At 35.9% G+C, this 18,943-nt stretch overlaps 1 protein-coding gene across 3 annotated transcripts in view; it reads right to left on the bottom strand.

Moving 5' to 3' along the window:
• The window catches only part of LOC136854671 (protogenin B-like), a 507,887-nt gene that overhangs the window by 403,725 nt on the left and 85,219 nt on the right, over positions 1-18,943 (bottom strand). The window lies entirely within an intron of this gene.

Here is an 18,943-nt window from a genome sequence, read left to right on the forward strand (position 1 = left end):
TTTATGCGAAAGCTATTTTCGACGTTCTGTAGTCTTCCAAGTCTCCTTATAAATAATATTCTGAAGTTCTTTCACAGAGCAATTAATCGCTAAGCTTTATTTAAGAATGAGCACGTGTCTCTGTAAAGTGCATAATATATATATATATATATATATATATATATATATATATATATATATATATATATATATATATATATATATATATATACATATATATATATATATATATAATTATCAAATATATTTATAGCTTTATACGTTTATAATATATAAAAATATATATATATATTAGTATATATATATATATATATATATATATATATATATATATATATATATATGTATATATATATATATATGTATGTGTGTGTATATATGTATGTATATATATGTATATATATATATAGTTATAAAGACGCGTAACTTATTTATATTCACAACTACTAGCCCACAAATATCGTTTAACATCCAGTTCACTAAATCTTGGGAAATACTTACACCCAAGATGCATTATAAATGGCATATACTATACTTCCTCCTTGGCTGGGCTAGAACCAATGCCTGGTTTAGAAACAACTATAGACAGGGACTTAGACCAGAGGCCTATAAGACAGAATTAAGTTAATATCGACTCTGCTGTACATATGCCTGTCCAATTCAGGTTCTGTATTTACAACTGATATCTACTATCTCCACTAAGATAGCTGACTGGTAAGTTTGTAGCACTTGCCTATTACGAATTTCTGCCACATACACGCGCAAATTTCTTACATTCGCAAGTATTAAGCCACAGGTTTCGTTTAATATAAGGCGGCCGAAGTCACTCCTTACCGTTTCTAAACTAGGCACCGGTTCGAATCCTGTTGGGGATGGGCACTTATCAAATTACAATTTGTACAGCATGCAAGTTATTCCTATGGTAGAATAAAGTGGATGTTAAAAGATATTTGTGTCAATATTTTGAATGTATGTATGTATGTGTGTGTGTGTGTGTGTATATATATATATATATATATATGTATATATATATATATATATATATATATATATATATATATATATATATATATATAAATTTACACAATCAGCAATTTAGTAATATATGGTGTCCACACCGAACACTTACAGTCTTACACTACTAAACCACTGAGGAGACACTGCCCATTTTCTGAATAACAGATGCTTACATGCCTCAGTGACAAATCACCAGTTGTACACTTGTGTATCGTCAGCAGTGCAAGCAAATGGCAAAGATAATTGCAGAAGCTGAATAAAAACAGCAGCTCTTACGCTGTAACTGAACTGCTCACTTTGCTATACACATGGAAGCAGCAAATCCTTCAGACCTAAAAATGTTAAATCGACTTTATATGGAACATTTTGTGTTACATCTTACATTGAACACTGTAAAAAAAAATAGAAAGCTAAAACCAAATCTATACCAACCACGACAAATATCTTACGGATGTATGGAGAAAATCGAAATGAATTCTGAACTTTAATATGCTATCAATAAATCTCGCATCGGATGTGGTCAGGTATGGTCTGTCATGCAACAGCTAGGTGTTGCAAATATAAATATAAAAAAGTTTAGGTGTTGTAAATATAAATATAAAAAAAAAGGTTATCACAGCTTGAATATCCTTCTTGGTATTTGTGAAAAAATGATCGAGCCCTACAATCAAAGTTCAAAGGGATTATAATGTTTACGAAACAAAAGAAAACGAGAGAGAGAGAGAGAGAGAGAGAGAGAGAGAGAGAGAGAGAGAGAGAGAGAGAGAGAGAGAGAGAGAGAGAGAGAGAACAATATAATAATAACACAATCACCGACTGGAGAACCATTCAACTTAACTTTCCTATTCAGTTTCATGTACAGGGTAACTTCGCTTTATCTGAAAGATGACCTACAGATCATTATGCTGGGCTGGTAAAGGGAATCTTTCAGAACACAATCATGAAAGTGAAAAAAGGCCAACCATTTACAGACAACAAACAGGTTAGGCCAGGCCAACCTTGCTTCTAGGTTGTTCATTATAACTCGATCTAAATGTAGGTATTTCTACAGCTATTCACATGCGTGCATGTGCAGTCGAGAGACAATGGTTGTAAACAGCCTTGAAACATTATAAAAAAAATACGAGGGGAAACATCGTAATCCTTACTTAGGCAATATTGTACGCGAAGAACTTCAATATAAAACACATCATTGGTAAACAAATAAAACGTAAGTACGTCTAAAGAAAGTGGTACATGACACACACACCCATTTATTTATACATACATACATACATTTATATATATATTATATATATATATATATATATATATATATATATATATATATATATATATATATATATATATATATATATATAAACTTCAACATGGAGTATTTTCCTGACAGGGGTGGGGATCACGAGAAATACACAAGTCACATCTCATTCATACTTTCACTGTTCAATCGTATATGAGCTCCTGTGCAGAGAACTTCCACTACATTAACCGCTACATACATCTACACAGACGCTTGTTAGGAGCGCGTCGAATCCCCCTATACAACACTGGGCCATTCACCGCTGGCGTGCATGCGCTCTCGCGCTCCCTAGTTATCATTTTCTTACCAAAAGTTTTGCCAATAAACTTATATTTTAATTCACTGAAATGTCTTCCGTAGCGTTACTTACGACTGTTACCATAACATAGGACGCACTTCATCCAGACCCAAGTTCACACCAACCCAGTCATTCTCCCATCTTTAACTATATCGCTCACTATTCCATTAGGAGACCATGCAATCGATGTCAACAATTTATCTTTTAAACCACTCTTTCGAATTTAGTCATAAGATTTTGCGAGATCGGTGTACACCAAATACACTTTTCTTTCTTTCCATCTTCGCACAAAAATATTTTAGTGTTAAACACCTGATTCAAACACTCCCTTTATAAGCCAACATTGTTCTTCTACGCCCATATAACTCTTGCAGACAACTATACCGAGGGAGCGAGGGACTGTTCGTGATTTTGATGCATAAAACATAAACCTGGACACGGACAGCATTTCATATCGCAGCTAGGATTTTCGGAATGAGTACTCAGCGCCAATGACCTGAGCAGTCCTGACAAATCAATCCTCCAATTGCTCAGCCCTGTAATTCTTAATCAGTTAGTCCAAAGATGCACGAACTTCCCCGGTTACCTTGTCCGCGGAATTTCAGGAACTTTCAATTTTTTATCATTCCGAAACACCCTCTCTTCATAACCCATGTTTCTGTATAAAATAAACATGCAACATCTATTTAAAATTTAACTGGCTTTTCATTGAAACATTCCTTCACACTGTAGAGTATTGTTTTGATTAATTTTTAATGATGATCCATAACTGTCAATTTCAATAACAGACGTTCAAATGAATCCAGCTCTTCATTCGCTGGAATATGTTTACACCGCAGGTCATAGCTAGGCTTCATATATATTGTACCACACGTGGGTTATTGCTTTTTTCAGACTTGGTTGTTGCAAGTCCTTTTTTGGTAATAGTTCAAAAGGCATTTCCATTTTTAACAAAACCTACACCTCCACAATATCTACACCGTTTTACATGAGGCACATTTGTGTTAATATAACATTTTTTTGGTCAATTATATTCTTTAACAGTTTCTTCACAAACTGGCTGACTTCATTCCCAGAACCAGTTAGCAATAATGACATACCAAACTAGTTCTTAATAACATATTTTGTAGTTCAAAATGCTTCCCTTGCCACAATATTGTACTAATTCCTTTTTCAATTTAGTACTTATAATTACAATTTTGAGCTTCTATTTTATATCAGAAGGGCATGCGAACGAGTGATGCATAAATACGTTTTCAAATTTGCGAACAACATTAATACAAAACAATGCAGATTTCAATTCTCAAACACCAAACACTTAGTCCATTTATACTTTTCCGTCCCGTGAGAGAAAATTTCTCTGATATTCACTACAAGAGGAAAATTAATCTGGTTGATTTAAAACTTTTTTTTTTTTTTTTTTTTTTTTTTTTTTTTACTTCAGATGGTAAACTCTGCTTTTAAAATCCTAAACGACGATTTAGCTCGCTTTTATATTACTAAAGTTACTGGAGAAAAAAACAAAAATGTTCATGAGACACCCAGAGTGACTACGCAAAAGGTGAAGCCCTTAGTAGCAGTCTGAAAGGTTAAGGTGCAAAGAGAACACACTTTTAATCTCAAGGCACTGAACTTTGGGTAATGGATTACAAAGTTTATTACACAGAAAATGCAGACTTCAGCATATAAAGACTTTTAATGAACATAAGACTTCTGACCATGGAAATCAACATTACGGCAACAGGAAATGTTAAATCTGACATTGGGAATAACCACTTATGAGAATGGATATCAAGATTTAATAAATTAAGACACGACTAGTGACAAAGAGCCAGATATACGACAAAGGGCAACGTATCTTTAAAGGAAACATCTCTGACTAATTTAATACCACATTCTATGGTGAAACAACTCATATCAGAAGATAATTACTATGGTCTAAAACTAAATTACTGTACTGGCTTACAGCAATGCTTATTCATGTTGTGATGTAGACCATTTTCCATTCCTTCATCATCATTATTTATTATTATTATTATTATTATTATTATTATTATTACTGATAAAGAAACACAAAGCCTAGAGAATTATCATACGTACATCAAATGAGGTAACCAAAGGGAACCTAAGGTATGTAACCGGACAAACACAAAAAATAAGATACATAATGCAAGCAGCCAATCGGATTAGTGTACAGAAATTGAGCCCTCCATAAAACAAAAAAGTTTTACTATGATTTGTCCAAGAATATATATATATATATATATATATATATATATATATATATATATATAATATATATATATATATAATGCATATATAAAGCCAATTCGGACTTCAGTGAATACCACAGGCAAATGACTGAACTTCTGCCTGCCATTCCTTTTAAATTATATATATATATATATATATATATATATATATATATATATATATATAAAATATATATAAAAATATATTATACACATAAGAGCAAATGCCATGAAGGAATGAAGGAAAAGTGAAACACCAGAGTGGTTGCTAGGCCTTTCGACAAACGGTCCTTTACTAGCATACTGATGAAAAATATAACAGTAAGGGTACAAGACAGCACGTATAAGCTAATTGATCCTTATATGGAACTGGTGCACCTGGAATCCAACACAGTTGAAGAATTAGTGGACCTACCAAAACAAAGGTAAATCTCTGAGAGGTTTTACAAAGGATTAGGCCCAACTGGCTCAAAAGCAGGGAGGAGTCAATTAAAGGATTGTACAGGGGAAGAGACTGACTACAAAAATGGCCTTGAAATAAAGCTGATTACATATTTATAAAAGCACAACACTTAAGATTTCTCCTTTTGGTAAACAATAACAATTTTTGCAAAATTAACATTTCCAAAAATTATTATACATACGAATACATAGAAAAAATATATAAAGTAACTAATTAGTAATTAGCCTAGTCAGTGATTTTACCTTTAAAGTCATTCTTGAAAATTTTGCTAAAACAGGATTCCAAATAATACAAGCCAGGGCTAAGGTCGAAATTACAGCTGGAAGTAAGCTGTATAATACATAGAGAACCATTTCAATCCAAATTCAATATTCTTAGGAAACCAACCAACAACTTAACCTGTGTCCATTTCTATTCAGGCCACCACCTTAATATCAAAACAACAATTTTTTCTTCTATATTTTTACGAGCATTATGCATTGTCAGTCCCCAGTATCTGGATCAAGAAATCGAATACGTAAGGAAAAATAGGGACAGGTTTATATTACCCCTTACATATACTACATATTTGCTAAAATAAAGCCCCCCAAAATTTTTATACTGAAAGTAACATGGAGAAAGAAGCCTGCCTTATTTTATTGGTTTTGAAACCATAAAATCATTGTTAAAATCTTTTAATGTCAACCTGGTATTTTTCTATTGTAACCCACTAAAAGGAATGTTAATAAAAAATAGCCCTGGGCAAGCAACAACATAATATATAAAATTCAATGCTTGGACTACTCTTCTTTTTTATATAGGTCAATCTAGTGAAAATTTAGAGGTGAGAATTAAGCAGTATAAGTATTCGGTCAAAACTGGGCAAACATCCAATGCAATATTCATTCAAGAGAAAACTCACAGGATCAACTGGCCTGACAGTTCAGTGATTACCAGATCGAAAGATTTCTTTTCACAAAATCTTTTAGAATCTGCAATTATACGGCTTACTTCCAGCTGTAATTTCAACCTTAGCCCAGGTGTATTATTTGGACTACTGTATTGGTAGAATGTTCAAGAATGACCTTAAAGATAAAATCACTGTTCCTTATAATCCTCATCCTCAAGCATATCCGTATATCATCTGTCAATTATACAAGCTCTCTTGTACCCATACCTTTATTATTCATCAATCAATCGTGGCATTTGCCTTTTTTTTATACATTCATCATGTTCCATATCTTCGTGAATCAGTTACACACACACACAGTAAGTATATATATATATATATATATATATATATATATATATATATATATATATATATATATATATATATATATATATATATATATATATACATACATATACATACATACATACATACATACATACACTAGCTGACCAACCAGGTGCTGCCTGAGAAAACTCTGAATGACAACAGATAAAATCTCTCTCTCTCCAACTCTCCCTCACTCTCCTCCCTAACACCACCTCTACTCTCTCTCTCTCTATCAACCCATCTACTCTCTCTCTCTCCCTTTTCTGTTAAGATAGTTATTTCAATTACATTGCCCAAAATTTTTGCCATTTTATATTTCATCCCTTCTCAACCTGCATTCCTACTGGGGCTGAACTTCAACTTATAGGGCACTGGGAGTGTGACTATTCATATCAATGAACTCAAAAACTATGGATTACACTATATCTGTCATTTTTTATATTTCATTTTTCGCCCCTTCTCACCCCGGGCCCCTTCCTATTTGGTTGAACTTGGATTTAAGGGCTTTGGGAGTGTCACTATTCAGTTTTGCTACCTCGAAAACTATGGATTAGAGACTAATATCAGTCATTTCTGAATTTTATTTTTCACCCCATTCCTATCAGGGCTGAACTTGGACTTAAAGGGCGTTAGGAGTGTCACAAGTCATCTCAGTGACCTTGAAAACTATAGGTTAGGCGCTATTATCTGTAGTTTTTGGTTATTTTAACATGTTAACCCCTTCCCACCCTCAATGCCTTTGGTGTATTACCCCCCGCCCCCCATTCTTTTCCACACAGCAAGTCATATGCATGCCGAATTGTGGTATGATAGACCTGTAGATTTTATTTAGTTACTAAGTCTGCAGCCCCATTTCAGGGAAGCCCTTCCAAACATCAACCTCCCCCTTTTGGTGCCTTTGGTGCTAGTGATGTCTTACCCCCAATGTATTTCAGAGTTATGCTGGAATATACACTCACACATACATACATACATACACATACACACACACACATATTATTTATATATATATATATATATATATATATATATATATATATATATATATATATATATATATAGATAGATAGATAGATAGATAGATAGATAGATAGATAGTTCTCGCTACAGCTACTGTCAGCGACACGTAAAATATACATATTTATAAAATAAAAAACACTAAGAGAGAGACAACAAAACTCTCAACCGAAACTCGCTAATAAATTCTGGCGCGCCTAACATCTACAATATTTAAAAAACTGGGCATAAAACTAATAAAATGCTCACACATCCACGGAGGCCTAACAGCCTAGTGAAAACTTAAAAAACGATGCCAGTCAAGACGACTTATGAAACTTAGAGGACAACCGCAGAACATAAAAAAAAAAAAAATCAAACAGACCCACATGGACTTTCAATACCATATGTACTGCAAATTTCCGAGGCTATGGCCTTTGCTATCACGCTAGTTTATATCCATTGTCGAAAATTACAGGGCAGGAAAAAGTGAGTACTATATAAGCTCGTAAAACAAAAGCCTAAATTTCTACAGTTTAAAAACGAGAAGAGCAAAGAATCTACTTTTTTCTCTTTCCTTTTTGTCCCACTGCCAAAAAAACAACAGCGGATCAATTTCGCAAGCACAAAACGAGATGGGTGGAAAAAAAAAAGAGGGGGGGGTTATAAAAGAAGGTTCAAACGAAAAAGGGGTCAAACGCCACTGATAAAAGGGCCAGGTAGAAAGCGAATGAAGGCTTTATGCAATTAAGGCAAAAGGGGGAAACCAATCTAAAACTCTCACTATCACCTATTAAAACGAATAAACTTGATTTCATCTCCGTCGAAAAATATATATGGGGAAGGGGGAGCATCAAAGTACCAATGAAATGCTGAAGCATATGGGGCTTGACGGCCCCTTTCTCTCTGACACCGGCCACAAATTGGATAACATCCCTCTCCTCCCTCACTCCCTCCCTGTCTCTGTCCCCTCCCCTCCTCTTCCAATCACTGATTTACAGTACAAACACTCTGCCTGAAGACCTCATCTTGTCTCTGAGACCAGCAACAATACACCAATCCTTTTCCAAACCCTTTATCAAAGAATACCTCAGAGATTTACATCTGGATATAATGATAACACTTATTATTATGGTTGCAATGCCAGCTTAAACAGGATATCTTGGTGATATCCATCAGATGAAAAATTGGAGACTGATCCTAGTGGCTCAGACCCTCACATGACAAGGTCAACTGAAGGCTGACTTGAAAAGTAACATCAGAAGACTTAGATCAGGAGGTACACTGGAGACTTACCAGGAGATAAATTGATGATTGATGTCAGAGGAAACATAGGACACTCAGATCAGAGAAAAACTAGGTTTATGGATACATTAGATAATACCTTTGCGATTTAAATATGTGGATAAAATTACGAACTGCAATTAGTAAAACTGTGAATTGATCAGAGAATAACGGGGTGACCTGTACTCGAGGATACAACGAAGACTTACGTTGGGACTTCTATCCAATGCCTTGACGAATTTCATAGCTTTCCTTGCAAAATCTTACACGTTAAAAGGTTCGAAAAACAAATGGTATATGATGTTCTTGCAAAAAATTAAGATGCTTTACACTAAAGCACTTACGGTTATGGTAAGTAGACTAATACATACATACATATATATATATATATATATATGTATGTTAAAAGAAGAAAGAAGAAAGAAGTATATATATATATATATATATATATATATATATATATATATATATATATATATATATATATATATATATATATATGTATGTATATATATACATACATACCTCCGGGTTACTGAAAGATTTTGAGTGAAATTTCAATGATTTGCTATAAGATTTCAGAATTGGCACTTAAGCTCTTCCCCTTCTGAACGACCTACATCATTAAAGTCTGCAAAAGAGGTGAGATAATACATAGATGTGTATATATATGTATATACACATCTATGTATGCATATATATATACATTATATATATACATATATATATATATCTATGTACTCGTATATGTATATATGTATAGATGTATTTTAAAATTATTATGGTTACGTCAGCCAGAAGCGTGAAAGGTTTCTCTATGATGTGAAAAGATTCCGAGCACATTTAGGATGCTACCGGGAAACAAATAACACGGAGACTAAAGTAAACGGTAATTCGTTCATCTGAGAGTGGAATACCATGGAGACTCTTGAGTCATGAAAATGGTAATTCGCTCTACTGAAAATGATTAGTATGGATATTTAGACTGATAATTCGTCGAAAGGAATACCACAGAGAATACCGAGAAACACTGCAACATTTTGTGCAGGGGAGTATTATCGCAGACGGAGGAGGCAGGGAATGTTTTCGAAATGACAAGGAAGACATGACTAACATTGTGAAAGAATCTGAGCCAATTCGCTGGACGAAACGACAGCCTGCGAAGACGTCATGGTAAGCGATATAAACAAAAAAGAAGTTAAGGCGATTCACTTGTAAGTACATCTTTCGACAAACAGCCAAGAATAGGAACACACGATATGACTAAGACAATAAAAGCACAAAAGTTCTGCAACTTTGAGAACCAGACAGAAGCGTCAAATGAAGGAAATACTGAAATGTACGAAGGAATTGCTCAGCCACCAGTGAAGTAATGTTTGGGTGTTCAAAGAAAATAATGTTCGTGTCTCTGTATCCTTCGGGGATGTCACATAAATGTCAAGAAATTACTGGCCGCCTATCTGGTACATCAATTTTTTTTTTTTTTTCAACAAAACAATTTACAGAAATTATTGGACTCCACAACACAAGATTTTACATTCTAAAAAAAGAATTAAATATCTTTTTCTCTCTCGTTTTAAAGTCTACACTCTACAACGCATTCGTTGTAGGCCACAAAACTCCTACACACTTAACAAACGGCACAATACCATCTTATATGTGCCTTGTTTGGCTCCGAAGTTTGGAATACAACAAACGACACCTCCATAAAATATATAAAAACTCTAACGGGAAAATTTCTCTAACAGGGACACGTGTGAATGGTGTTGCTTCCCTTATCTGCAACACCGAAGGTGATACTAAGAACAATGAAAACGTCACATGGGCTACTACCACTTCTCTCGCATGAATGAAACGGCCTTGACTGCAGAGTGCACCCGTACTCCATGACTGGGTCATGACAGTAATCACAAACACTGGCATTCACAATCGACATAACGAATAATTTACTAAACAAACAAAGACATATACCCTTTATATATATACACATACATACATACATACACACACACACACCTGCATCATCCCTACATCCGTGCATTCTATGCACATATAGCTATCCACTTACAAGCTCTATAATGCATCTATTTGCAGAGCTGGAAATCTTGTTTCACTTGAGAAAAAACGAGCAATTATAATAAACATGAGATCAACAAATCATTAAAACTGCACCGCATAAATCACTGATTCCCAATCAGCTAGATTTAAAAGGCACCGGCGATGGCTTTCAGTGGAAAATATCCTGAAATATCTTGAAAACAATCAGTAACTAATCTTTCAAGTTTAGCAGTATGGCAGACGAAGAGGCATCACAAACTGAACAAAGAAACTGGAGTTTGCTCGGAACTCTGAAAAGGTCATCTTAATAATAAACGGCTACCCATGTGGCACGATGAAGACAACGCGAACACACACAAGAGAGAGAGAGAGAGAGAGAGAGAGAGAGAGAGAGAGAGAGAGAGAGAGATAAGACAACGAATAAAATATAAACACTATTTCTGTGTTAAAACAAACTAAAAAATTTCGACAATATACATAAAAAAAAAAAAACATAAATGACCAAAGCTTGAAAACTAAATGCCGTGATAAGTCAAAAGGCGGCCCAGACGCAGACTATAAAACGCAGTGACATATGGTCAAATGGTTAATTACAATTTCAGAAAGTACACTGACTTTACAGTAAGACAATTACATAATTTCCAGTAAATCCAATTAACCATACATATACCGGCATTTACGAACACAAAAGTCCCTCGGGAACCCTGGGCGTGACAAGGTCTGAACAATTTTAACTAAAACCACTACAGCTTACAATTAGGTTGGCCTGTACATGAACACAATTCTAAATTTTAGCTCTCAACCAGCCGACGCAGTCGCTGAACCTGAGATGTAACGAAGCTAAAATACGAGTTGTGAATGGAGGTTGTCATACGTAGGACTGTATACGGATGTTATCGTATACTGTAAGGTTGGATATGCTCGCTCCAGTAATACGCACTTAAAACCGATGTAATGAAAGTAGTACAGTAAAACGTGATATGTATCCTGATCTATTTTCATGTGTCACTTGTGTGTAGCATTGACGATTTAATGAAAATCAGTTCCACCTTCATAATTGCCATCGTCCAGCTCCAGGCCAGCGTCTCTCACTACTGGCCCCTATTCCCTACAAGCATGCGCAATAAAGGAAAGGAAGGACCTTTAGCTGAGTTTCGGGACTGTACGTAGCGTCCCGGGGGTCACAGTCTCTCATTTTACCGTAATTTTTCAATGTGCGTACAACGTACTCGTATCCCAGACCAACCCACAGGCACATTTCGTAACACAGTTGGAAAGCATTGCATTAGCCTACGCCAGTGCAGATTTACGAATGGGTCCTTCTTTATATCTGGACGGAGTTCCAAATTTCAGATTATCTCAAAGTAAATTGAATGCGTGAATGAAGATAACTGTCTATCTGTCTATCAATGCATTTATTAAATGCAATCGAAAAATCTATGGGAAATTTATGGCTGTATTTAACATAAAGATAAAAATTTACTAATAATTCTCGATAAACACATTACATAAAATTACATGAATACGGGAAATCATATTTGAATATAACTTATAGACTGATGATAATGCTATTCATACTTCCATATTACAAAAAATATAACACCAAATTGCTTATAGATACAATATCATAACTATATTACAACCAAATCGTCGGCGCTAAATCAATACATTCACAATTACACCTAATTTCAATCTGTAGCTCGTCCCTAACTCTCTAAAGAAGCAATCTCTAATTAACCGTAATGGCGGCTGAATATAATCTCTTATTGAATTAAAAACCAACTCATCCTCATCTAAAAACAACTGTGAATTCTTCAGAACGTCCACAAGAACTTCTACGTATCACAAACATGTTGAAAACAAGTCAACGACCTTAAGTGGAGAACGAACCTTTGGCAAATGCTGGATAACCGTACGAAGCACTGTTTAGAAGTACTGCTAAGTGATGTGCGTGCGACAAGTTTATGACATGTGTTACTGCAGTGTGGATGCAGCTTAATACGATTCATCGTAAATGGAAATATGAAGGAGACACCTCTGAACAAGTCTCTGGGGTCAGCTAATTGTCGAGCAGGCACCCCCATTCTTATATAGTAAAGCTTTAACATGATTTCTAGATTTCCACACTCACCCTAAACTAAGGCACCCTAGGGAATCGTGTCTTACCTAACATTCTCTCTCTCTCTCTCTCTCTCTAACACACACACACACACACACACGCACACACACACATACACACACACACACAATATATATATATACATATATATATATATATATATATATATATATATATATATATATATATATATATATATATATATATATATATATATATATACACAGATTGTCAGGAGGACACGACTCCTTAGGCACCCTTAGTTTAAGATGAATGTGGAACTAGAGAAGCGTAAAATAACTCTATTTCCAAGTACTATAGAAACGTAAAATAACTATATTTCCAAGTACTAAAGAAACGTAAAATCAATCTATTTCCAAGTACTAGAGAAGCATAAAATAGCTCTATTTCCAAGTACTATGGAAACATAAAATAATTCTATTTAAAAGTACTAGAGAAGCATAAAATACAGTAGCTCTATTTCCAAGTACTAGAGAAGCATAAAATAACTCTACTTCCAAGTACTAGAGAAGCATAAAATAATTCTATTTCCAAGTATTAGAGAAACATAAAAAATTCTATATCCAAGTACCATAGAAACAAAATAATTCTATTTCCAAGTACTAGAGAAGCATAAAATAAGTCTATTTCCAAGTACTAGTGAAACATAAAAAAAAATTCTATATCCAAGTCCTATAGAAACAAAATAACTCTACTTCCAAGTACTACAGAAACATACAATAACTGTAAAGAATCACAGCGGAAAACTTCCTATTACGAATGACACCATCATAAACTTTCAATCTCACATGTCAGAACCATTCCCAGGTGATCAGCTCGTAATCTAACTTGAAATCTTTTAGTTTTTACAGATATAATTTTAGTCTATACAGATATAACGTATAAGTAAATCAGGAACATACAAAATCCGGGAAAATTGCTGCAAGAAAAGCTTTCTATTTCCAAGTAAACAGAACAATAATTGACAGAAATAGCAAGAAAAACAGTTCTGTTTGCAGACCCTTCTGGTAGGAAATTCAACAGTCCTCCACTGCAATCATAATCGTGATTAAAGAGAGCATCTGTGCAAAGCAGAAGCCGAGTGTTCTTCCTCGAGACCATTTGTATACTGCCCTGTGGCGACCCTGTAACTGCAGATCTATAATTTTGTAGTTCTGAAGAATTGTATCACCACATAGCACAGAGCCCTTAGTCGGAATTCATATATCTATGGCTTGAATTATCATCAATATTTCTTTTTTTACATTTTTTTCAGATTCAAAGACTTTTCATTGACATTACTTCAATATCTTCCTTCTTTTCTTTTTTCGTTCTAAGCTCATCTTCTTGGTCTTCTGTCTAACAGATCACAACAAAAAAGAATTCAGTGACAGCAGTACTAATGCCTAAGTATTATGTCGGCTTCCAAAGCAATGAAACTTTTTCAAAACTTACCTCATTTGCAAGCAAATATAAATGAGAGAGAGAGAGAGAGAGAGAGAGAGAGAGAGAGAGAGAGAGAGAGAGAGAGAGAGAGAGAGAGAGAGAGAGATTTCAACTCTAGATACAACAATCGTCGGTACCTTTCATTTCTTTATAATTTTCTAAGCCTTTTTTTATGTCGTTCAGTCACCACACTGTCTTCCCCTCCAGTATTCCCAAAGCCATTCAATCGATGATTGTTAAAAGGCACAGTAACCTACAACTTACAGAAATGTAACTTCAGCACCTGTGTTCGGTTAAGGAAAAAATCTGCAGGTGTTCTTTGCTCCTCTTCAGCCCTCTACGTGGGTCCTGGCATCACGTAAACGAGGAAAAATCTAGCGGCACAACAACATGATACTTTCTCTCTCTCTCTCTCTCTCTCTCTCTCTCTCTCTCTCTCTCTCTCTCTCTCTCTCTCGAATAGATTATATATTCCATTACAAAGCGTAGGTTCGTATTCCCGTCTTTTAGTGACAAAAGATGGAGCTTTGGGAAACTTGAGTTCTGTTCCACAATAAACTCAAACACCTTCTCTGGATCTCTTGCACATCACAAAAAGGTTAAAAACATGTAAAAGGGAAAATTCTGCAATCGGTCAGCTATTATTAGGTCTCACTGGTATCATCTGATGAGGCAAGGATGAAATTGAGCAGTAAAGCTAGACATCTTACTCACAATTTTGGTTACCAATTATTGGTGGCACCTGTAGGTAGGCCAGCAAGTATGGTTTCAAGTCGTGCGTAACAAAAACGAGGCAGGGGTGGATTTTTTTTCATACCACCTCGACTGAACCTTTCCAGTTTCAATGATAAAATGTTCTTAGAATCATCAAGATTAAACCAAACATGCAATGCTGAGCTGAATGGAGGCTACTAAAAGAGGCCATTACGCCATTCTCGACAAATTATAAACCGTTACAAACGTCCTGTTCGAAAAAAGACCATAAATGGTTCTGGTAAGACAACAAAATGGACTTACTATAATATAATAACAACAAGTACACATATCTCTAAAGTCCACTGACAATATCTACTCACCTCCCTATCGTAAATAAACGACACTTGAAGATTAAATACTATCGCATCTCCCTACCTACTCTTCATCACTCACAGCCACGGTCGGGATACAGGACAAGAAAAGGAGGAACCTAAAACCATGTTCATCTGAACAAGAGACACTTGGTTGCTGTTATGACATCGAACTCTTTTTCAAACACTGATACGATCCCTGAAGTAGAAGAACTGCAACTGAACCAACCGGCTTCAAAAGGTCTTGAACAAAACTTGGTTGTTTGAAAAAAGTTGGACATTTTCCAATCTAATATGAAAAGGCATATGAAGTTATGAGAATCTGGAACTTTGGAGAACAAAAGGGGGTACAAATCAAGAATTTGAAGGGTAATGGGGATTTTCGAATTACAGAAAATGAAGGATTTTCAACCTTCAGGCAAAGCTCAATTTAGACTACAAAGGCGAAACAATGAATTGGCGACTGAAGGGAAAAGAGAAAAAGTTTAACGGACCTTTTACTTCTGGCGGGAAAAAGATCCGAACTGATACTGAGGTACAAGATTTTTATCGGGTCGAGAGTGAAATTTTGATTATAATGGAGAACTGAGACTTCTCCATTTCTGGAGGGAAAAAAGAGAATTAGACTGAAAGGCAAACGGGACTTTCAGACTTTAAAAGAAGAAAAATGTAAAATTTGAATGAAATACATTTTCCAGCGTCCAGTTGAAATTTAGGCCTTCAGGAAAGAGGACATTTTCGACTTAAAGGAGGATATCTCAGAGAGATAACAAGAATGCAAATGAAGGAAAAAGGAACTTTTCCATTTTGAAGGGCAACGTAAAACTAACACTTTCGGGGTACAGGACAGCGTTTCATTTGATAGGATATTGTGCTTTGCTATTTTAACGGGGACAAGAGAATCTCAACTCAGAGAGGAAAGTGACGTTATAGTTTATTATAAAAACTTGATTTATAAAGAATTTTCAATTGTTCCAGCGAACAGGGAAAAGCAGACGAACTGAATTTGAAGGGAATTAAAGAAGTTATATTTTTGTGGGATTTTCAACACTGGCGTTAACGGAACATTTTCCAAGCGTAAGGGCTGGTTTAGAATAAACCTGCACCTGGTTTGGTTGGCTTAGATTAAAGTGGCTTCAAGCCAGCACAGGCCCTTATCAGCGGCCCATGAATGTGGTAAGGGCTGAAGGGGTTAAGAAGACGTGAGGGAACATCAAAATGTTCCATCTGCAGAAAAAATAATCGACAGCGACTGAAAAAAATAAAAAAATAATCGACAGTGACTGAAAAAAAGATGAGTTAAAAAAATTCGACAGTGACTGGGAAAAAACATGAGTTTTCGACACTGATAAGAAAAGAAAGTTTATTACTCTGTGAAGAGAAATTTTTCGCCTGTGAGTAAGAGACTTTGGACTTCAAAGGCAGAAAACAATTGTAGATTGTATGGAAGAAAAAATTTACCTTGCGTGGAAAAATCGATTTCCAAATGTAAGAGTTTAATTTCTTAAACCTTTAGATTGCCAAGGAAGATATATTTTCTTTCCTGTAGGGAGAAAAGACAATTTTCGATTGCCAAGGTAGACAATTTTCTACTTGAGGAGCGAGGCACCTCATACTTTTTTTTTTTTTTTTTTTGAGTCGAGGCTCCTGCTTTTCTTTCAACCTCCCTTCAACCACTTCTCAACCATAAGCCTGTCACCACAGCCCACACCTAACAATCCAACCTAAGTCTTTACATAAGTTGCAAAGTAGCGTGCCAGGAGAGAGAGAGAGAGAGAGAGAGAGAGAGAGCATCATGGCATCAATCTTTTAACAGCAATAGTATACTCTCAAGCAAAGCCTAAGGCATGGAAAAGCGAATAAAATTATTTAATGTTATGAGGGCGATAGTGGGCGTGGTTACACGGTTTGTTGCGGGAAGAGGAAGAGGATGGGGAGGTATAGGATGGAGCTGAGTAGGGAGGAGGGTAGGTATGGATGGAAAAGGGGGAGAGAGCGGCCCACCAACGGCGAGGGAGCAGCGTCCGTAACAGATCAATGAGAGAAGTCGGACAGCTTCACGGCCAACCCACCACCCCTCGTGCTCTCTCTCTCTCTCTCTCTCTCTCCTCTCTCTCTCCAACAATCTAACAAACACACACTCTCTCTCTCTCTCACCCGGCAAAATAGAAACCACATGATGGACAACAATAACAATAATTCAGAGAGGCAAACTGCCACATACTCCCATCTGCGTCTCTGTCCTGCCGCAAAATAAAACCGCACGAAGGACCTCAATATTTCTAAAACGCAAATATCCCACCGAACTCAATCGCTGAGCCACACTGCTGCCATCTTCAAGGTCATCGTTAAAATCACCGAACACCCAAGCCTATTGAAGGGGTTCCTACAGGAAAAAAAATGGAAATAAAAAAGAAAGATCCGTGGAAGAGATAAAAATATTTTTACAACTTACCCCACCCCATTATGTGTGTCTCTGTCCGTCGTTCAAGGGCATAACCCGAGAGGATTTTTGCGGGCCACTTACCTGCAAGGAAAAATTGAGAGGAATGGGTTAGATATCATAATATTCGATTTTAAGGGCACTACCAATGCTATCACTCAGTATCAATAACAGTAATGTATTACCATTGCCACGACTAAAACGATGCTAATGACTGAATTAACAATGAAATTAACATCCATTCTCAACGCAACAATTAACGGATTTTGTCCCAATGCATACTGAAAATTATAACAATCTGGTAGTTATTTGAATCTTACACGAAACATGCCAGAAAATAAAATTCATAACCTACAATAGTTAACAATAACATTTCATTTTAAATATTGTATTTCAAAAAAACTCGGCCGTACAGTGTCTGGCCTTCTTGATGCCTTCCTTACCCCTGCACTATGCGGCCTTCTTGGAGTTTTCTTGAAATCTTCCTCAGCCTTACAATAACATTGACCGGCCTTCTTGAAGTCTTCCTAGGCTTTGCAATACCCGGTCTTCTTCAAGCTCCCTAGTTTTTACTTTGCCAAGTCTTCTTGAAGCTTCCCAACCCTTGAATTTTCCGGTCTTTTTAAAGCTTCCCAACCCTTGAATTTTCCGGTCTTTTTGAAGCTTCCCAGCCCTTGAATTTTCCGGTCTCCATGAAGCTTCCTAGCTCTTGCCTTACCCCGTACTTTTGAAGCTTCCTATCCCTTTCAATGGCTGGCCTTCATGAAGTCTCTTGAGCCGCTGCACTGTTCTCCTCCTTAGTTATTTCAGTGCCAATGCTTCTTGAAGTCTTCTTAGCCCTTGCACCGGCCAGCCTTCTTGAAATCTCCCTAACTTTGCACAGCCTGGCCTTCTTGTAGTCTTCCCAGCCCTTGCATGTCCACCTTTCTTGAAGTCCAG

Source organism: Macrobrachium rosenbergii, chromosome 29 (genome assembly GCF_040412425.1).
Source record: "Macrobrachium rosenbergii isolate ZJJX-2024 chromosome 29, ASM4041242v1, whole genome shotgun sequence".
In the NCBI taxonomy this organism is placed as follows: domain Eukaryota; kingdom Metazoa; phylum Arthropoda; class Malacostraca; order Decapoda; family Palaemonidae; genus Macrobrachium; species Macrobrachium rosenbergii.